The following is a 7669-nucleotide window of genomic DNA, read 5'->3' as shown; positions in this document are numbered from 1 at the left end:
AGCATCAAATAACCCATCCCATTCAAGTTGTGAATATGTATTTTACTTTTACTAAAAAAAAAAAAAAAAAGGCCAGGCATTTTGGTATTTTCCTATGACAATGAATTTTTCTCTGTTATGCAATATTACCAGAAAATATAAAGGCTACTATATATGTTTGTATATATGTTTCATGGAAAAAGCCTAAATATTTGAATGTTTGATGTGACCATCACTCAAAATGGATAATTAATACTCTCTAGTTCTTCTAAATGTATTCTGACCCTTTAGAATAATTATTAAATATGTATAATTATTCAGTATTCATTCATTTATGTTTATCAATATATAAGGTTAGAGTCTACTATGTGCTAGCTTCTAGGTGCTCAGGACTATACATTATAATGGAAAGTGAGGTTTTTAATGTGCCAAGCGGATAATTTCATAGTTGTAAGTATTATGAGGAAAACTAAGGTAAGCAGCTAGAGAGTGACGGAAGGAGGGTGGACAGAGGGTGACGATAAGTAAGTTGTCAAGGCAGGCTTCCCTGAACAGAGACTCGAAGTGAAGTAGGGAAAAGAACAATGTGAAATCTCGGGGAATAGCATTTCAGGGAGCAAGGATAAAGGACCTGAGGGTGGAACAGGCTTGATACATTCAAGGAACTGCAAAGTGTCTTCTAAGACTACAGCAGTGAGCAATCCTAAGGCTTCAATACTCCCTGCAATCAAGAAATAAGCAAGAATTAGAACAAGCAGGGATGCGCAGGACAACAGAAGGAGTTTAGATTATATTCTGATTATATTGGAAAACCACCAGAGAGCCTTGAAAGGGGAAAAGCACTAGAGAGATTTATATTATAAAAGGACCTTATATTCCAAAACACTGGCTTTAGAGTGCTGTTTGGAATCATCTCAACCAGATCTTGCATTACATTCACAGCAAGGTTTTTAATGGTGAAATATCCGTACTTTTAAGGATGACTTTCTTTTAAGGATGTTTTATGTTTAAAACCCTGCTGACTAGAATTCATAAACTCTGTCCACCTCCTTTTTCTTATGTGTGAAACTTCAATGGTCTCGGAGAAACTTAAGATCTCTCCAGTCTGGCTCCTCAAAAGTCTCTCATTTCCCATCACCCCTTCTTTCATTCTTTTACCACCTTCAATATTTCCATCAGTTAAAAATTTCACAGCAAAAGTGTATTAAAATTTTAGAACAGAAAGCTATATGGCTTCCTTCTCTGTTCATAGGATTTTATATAACTACATGTGTAAATTATACATATGTGATATTTTCTTACCTCTGGACCTCATTAGCAAATTAATTTATAAAAACCATTAACAGAGTTCTATTAAAATTGGTTTAGTGAGAAATGAGAGCACTTATATAAATTAAGTATTCCCCAAACTCAAAGAAATATAGGAACTAACCCAAAAGCCTTTCAAGTTTACATAACTTAGGTAAATCACTGGCAATTAAGACTACTTTAATAGTGTTGGCTCAATAATAAAAAGCTATGTCTTATGAGTTATCAGCATTATGTATAGTGCGAGCATGCGTATTCATTCTAAACTGGACTTACTAGACAAATAGACTAATATTTATTGAAAGTTTAAGGTTATAAAATTATAAAATCAACCTAAGCGCAAAAGTAAAGATGTAAAATTGAGTTGCTTGATGAACATTACTTCATGTATATCAAAAACAACAGTAAAAGAAGAAAAATCTGTTTAATTTTTTTTTTTTTAGTTTTTGCTTTTGTGATGGTTAGCTAAACTTGCATGTTCTGTATAATTAGTCAACAGGTAAATAAGTTGAGATGATGGCTAGTTTTTTTTTGAATTATAGTGTGTTTGCCTAAGAAGAGTTCACAAAACTATTTGGTAACTTGAAACCTTAAATCACTAAACACCTGGATTATTTCTAAGTAAGATAAACTACTGAAACATTAATTATTAAGCACAAATTACTAGGCACAAGTTTATATATTTTGATTCCTATTTTTATAAGTTATAGAGAAGTTAAATCTATGTGGATCTATTAATAAATATGTTCACTTGGCCACAGTGAAAATTTGTACTATGAAGAAGAATATGCCTATAAAAACTGTGAGGTAGTATGGTCATAAAATTTGGTAATCTCCCATAAATCTTGTGTGAGAGATGTAGTTCCCAATGGCATACTTCCTAGTTCCTCTATAAAAGAAAGGCTAATAATGATTAAAATCTCTAATCAATATATATATAATTGAAACTACTAGAAATAATAAAGATGAAGGAAAGCAACTTTGCTTGAAATATGAAAGGAAATTATGTTGTGCTTTTGATAAGGTATGAAAGATATGTTTTTGTTGAAGGAAAAAGAAAATAAATTCATCCTAATGTCAGATGTCTGGTTGTTTCAGCCTGAGGAAGTGGAAAAATATGGGCTAAATATGAATGGATGCAGAAAGTTATTGAAGGTGTGTAGAAAAGAACTTGTATATGTGGTCAAAGTATTAAAATTGAATGGGTTTTTTATAGGGTTGTAAAAGATGAATCTTAATATTAAAAGTAATCCAGTACAACTCTAAAATGTAGCTACCTGTTAAAATAAAAAAATTATCTTAGATTTTTGGTTTGTTCTTAACAATACATTATAAAAGGTGTTTCTTTATCTTTTATGTGACCTATCTAGCAAACAAAGATGTTTTATCTTATCTGAATAGTTTCCTGTGCTTTATATAAACCTTTATCATTTCCTTGATAATTTAAGAGAACCAAGACTTCTTACTTTTAAATAGCTAATGCTTTTTTTTTATTTTTAGCAGTTTTGCTTCCCCCAAATTAAATTCTAAATGAAGCCTCTTGTTCTAGAACTGACCTTGACAGTTTTTTAGAGGTCCCTGCAAAATCTCAAAAGGATTTGTTCTTTCAGCTTGTAAAAATAAATGTATAAAAAATTATTTTTCTTGATATGTTGAATTGCATAAAACGGTGTTATCAAATAGGAAGAGGTGCTTAATCTTTGCCAGGTTATATTTGTATGAGTAAACACTATTAATATAAATATTTCAGAAATAATATAAAATTCTTGCTGCTCTTAATATATCCTGGTATAATACTGTCAGTCATAAATCTAGTTATTATTTTAAATGTTGTATGCCACAGAAATAACTAAATGTCCTCGTTAAATGAACTCTCATCAGGTCCATAACCATGACTGTTTCAAGTCTTTTTCATCGTCTGTTTCTTTTCTCAAAAAATTTGCTATTAGCTACAGACCACCATGCTTCATGATGGCATTGCTTTAAGAACTTTACTGTCCTACCACTATACTTAGTCAGGGTTTTCAGAATTCTAATGGAGAAACTTATGGGTTCTCGAACCTACTAATACAAGATCAATCAGTGTAAGAGTTAGTTGCATGGGAATGGATGAGCTGATAAAGGATAATATTGATCTTTTTTTTGTATTCTGCTAGTTCTTTGCTGTACCATTGGATTGCTGCCAGTGGGAAGTATGGGATTGCCCCCTTCAGGTGTAGTTGCTGTGGTGCAGCTGCCAACATCATAGTTCAATGTGTTCCTTCCACACTTTGTTCTCGACCTGTTCCCACCTTCCCCCCCTTCCCGTTGGGTGTCCCAGTTCTATGGTCAGTTTTCAAGTTTTTTTTTTCTTATTTTCTTTTCTTTTATATATTTTCACATCATTTTTCATTTTTGCACCATGTATGCATTTTCATCTTGGTTATATTCCCCATAAAATTCCCACCACCCCTTATTTTGACCCTAATTCCCCCTTCCCTCCCCCCATGGGTGGGTTTTTAAGTTTGACTTTATCTGGCCCTTTGTTTGTTCTCTCTATATTCCACATAGAAGTGACGCCCCCCACTATTTGTCTATTTCCTTATGTGGTCAGCATAATCCAGAGGCTTGTTGCCCATGTTTATTATGGCAATATTTACAATAGTTAATCTTTGGAAACAACCTAAGTGTACCCAAACATATGACTCGATCAAGAAGATGTGGTATATGTACACAATGGAATACTACTTTGTGACCAAAAATGATAAACTCAAGAGGATTTAAAAAGTCTAATTTGACATTCCTTGTCACAAGTTCCAGTAAGGAAAACTCAAAAAGGCCTGTGTGGTCAATTACCTGTCTTACTGCACATTTGTAAATAATAAGGACAGATTTTATGACATTAGGCTTACTTTGTAAACAAAATTCAAAATGAGGGAGATGGTAGAAATTTTATATTTCAGTGGAAGACTATTATAGCATACCCTGTGGAGTCTTAATTCTTGTAGTTTCCTCCAATATTTGCTAATAACTTTCCAAAACATAATTTCCAATTATTTTTCCTACTAGCCTGTCTTCTCAACACTGAGAAATGATACCTCCCCTTTCATAAAGCATTGCAAGTTAGAGAGCTGAACCAAATAACTTTAAAGAAATAACCACAATAGATCATTACAGGCAACCTGAGAGTGCTTCTGTGTGGGCCGTGCAGAAAGTTCACAGCAGGCAACACCAAGGGCATTTAAACCACGAACCAAGGGCATTTAAAAACCAACACCAACGGCATTTAAAAACAGGAAAATCAGCACCAAGGGCATTTAAACCAGGAAATTTATAAGATTGCCACTGTCATCTTTCAGCCCAGCATCTAGAAATCTCAACTGGCTACAATCTGAAATGAGGAACTGGGTTCCCAACTATTAAAACTCATTTTTCTTTCATTTTCATAGAAATTGCAATCATCAAACACATGGCTTCTAGCACTATTCAGCAAACATCCTCTACTATCAGGTCCTAACAGAACACTCAACAGGTTCTTTTTTTTTTTTTTTTTTTTTTTTTTTAATAGAGGCATGTTTTTATTTATTTATTTATTTGTGTTTGTTTATACATGCACTGGGTACAGTCAGAAGCGCGGGAGGGTGAGAGAATTCACCAGAGCCAGAGCGGGGAGCAGAGCAGGCAGATGGACGAAGTACACAGCTGAGGGGAGCAGCGGGCGCCAGGAGAGGTCTGCGCGCCATGTGGGACCCTCCTCTGGTGGCCGGGGAGCAGCCGGGGATCGAACCGGCGCTGCAGAGGCCGCGGGCAGCTTCGGAACCCAGCTCTCAACCACTGTGCCACCGGGGAGGCCCCTCAACAGGTACTTAACGAACGAAAAGGCAGCCAAATGACTTACACTGACCTAAGGAAAGAAGTCAGCAAAATAAGCCAGAAAGAAAAAGAAAATACCGGATGGTCTCACTCATAGCAGAATCTAGAAACGTAAATAAGGGACCAGGAAAATGAATAACTGTAAGAAAGTGAAAATCAAATCAACAAACAACTATGAACCAGAGACACTTTTGGGGGGTGGGGGGCGGGAGGGGAGGGATTGGGTCAGAATGGGGGGTTGCAATTGTATGGGGAATATAAAAATAAAATTTATATTTAAAAAATTGAATGTTAATAAAATTGAGCTAACCAAACAAAAAAAAAAAAAAAAAAAAAAGGGGAGGGAGAGGGGAGTTGAAGAAGAAGCTGGAAGGGAAGATGAAAGTTAAGAGAGTGAAATTGTACAGAAACTAGAGGATGTTGTTGATGATACAGAGAAATTGTGTAGCTGAGAGAAAAGAAGTGATTTTGGGCTTAGTGATTAGATTGAGTTTTAAACAGAATATCTATGAGGTGGGAGGCAGGAGACAGCAGGAATGGAAGGAAGTTGTGGATTTTGGACAGAGGGCTGTTTCTGTTTTTATTATCGTAAAGATTTGAATATGTTAAAATACTATTAGGAACAGCAAAAAAGAAAAACAATCCATCCTAATCCTAATTGGGGTCAGAATGGGGTGTTTGCAATTGTATGGGGGAATATAAAAATAAAATTTATTATAAAAAAAAATAATAAATAAATAAAAAAAAAGAAAAACAAAACTTGTTTGTTCCTAATATTGTAAAGACTTGAATGTCTGAAAATGCTCTTATAAACAGAAAAAAAAAGATATAGGGGAAAAACTGCTAAAATCCAAATAAAATCAGTCTGATTAATAGTAAAAAAAAAAAAAAAAAATTGCATGAGTTCCAGTCAGTTTCCCTTAAGCTCTTCTTCAACTAGGCCCAGTACTGGACATGTCATCAAGAGCCCAATTTTAGCAAGAATCCTGCTAGGCCAGTTTAGCCACACTCCTCCACCCTCCGTATATCATCACTCTCAATATCTCATTCTAGTCCTCATCCCCTAAATTTACCAAAATTCTAAGTTTGTTTAGCCATAACCCCCCTTAACTCTGGTGTTTCCCCTTAGTAATATTCTATCTATGAATAAACCTACCCTCTCAATCCTGTTCCTTGGCTATAATTACCCATTACCACTTTTCTTTGTTGAATTTGGAGATGAATGAAATCTCTTTCTCCTACTACAAAAACCCACTGAAGTCATCCTACACATATTGTGCTAGTCCTGAATTAAGTCTACCTTACTGTTTTAATGATTATCACACATATTCTTTCTTCAACATTCATTCTCAATCCCTATTCACTAGTCTCTATCCTTGTGTTGACTTTCCTCTCAGAGAAATTTTTTAGCATTCTGAAAGATGCATAGCTAACAATTAGTCAGAAAGTTCAGCCAATAACCAAAAAAAAAAAAAAAAAAAAGAAAGAAAATGGACATGATTTCTTGGAGATGTATAAAGTGAAAGACAACAAAGCCAAAAATCAAGAATTGGATAGAGAGTAAGTTAAATGAGGAAAGAAGAAAAAGGTATAATTTTGGACCATTAAGCAGCCACAAAGAGGAAGGCCCAGCTGAGTAGTATTTGAAGCCCTGACTTTCGCAGATCCTAGTGTGCTATTCCCTCTATCACTGTTCTTTGAAATGGAAATTAGCAGATTAACCACCTTACACAACTCTGTAAGGAGTTTTTCTCCTTAATTTCAAGGTGTTTATTCTTTGAGAGCTAAGACTAAGCCCATGACAGACTCAAAATACTCTTACTTCCTTCTGTTGCTTTTGGGATACTGTTGTTTATATGAGTGTTGGAGAGAGATGTGTTCTTAGAGTTTATTACTTTTTTTTAGGAAACTCTCCTAATCTCCCTAGACTTTGTTCATTTTCAACTCTTAAAGCCATTCTTGCATTGCCCTGTTATAAGCTTTATTTCTTACTATCATTTTCATGTATTTTTATATTGTATCATTTTTTTCTGTAGATAAGGTTGGTTAACAACACTGTACATGATTCAGAGGTACAGGTTTGTACTTCTTCAGTTGTATGTTACTGCACCAAACCCATCACCAAAGCACTCATAATCCTCCACTACTGTCCATTGTCCCTCCTCACCCCTTTGGCCTACTACTACCCACACCTTCCACTGTTCTATAATCAGTTTTCAGTTTGAAATCAGTTCTATAATCAGTTTTAAATCAGTTCTATAATCAGATTTAAATTGTCGGCTTACTACACACTGTCTGCTGCTACTTCATGTGATTTTATAGGTCTATGGTTGTGTTTGGCCATATTTGCCTATGGCAATGTCTGGCAGACAGTATGAACTATGTAAATCATTGTTGAATTATTCCTTCATTGATTGACCAACATAAGGAATGGAATATGAAATATATCACTATGGCTTTGACATGCTATTAACAAAATATACCTCATATGGTTCTTAGAAATGAAAACCAATTAAAATATACATTTGTT

This window comes from Talpa occidentalis, unplaced genomic scaffold (genome assembly GCF_014898055.3).
Source record: "Talpa occidentalis isolate TD23 unplaced genomic scaffold, MPIMG_talOcc4v2.1 talOcc4.15, whole genome shotgun sequence".
Taxonomy (NCBI): Eukaryota; Metazoa; Chordata; class Mammalia; order Eulipotyphla; family Talpidae; genus Talpa; species Talpa occidentalis.
Note: the sequence above shows the minus strand (reverse complement) of the source record.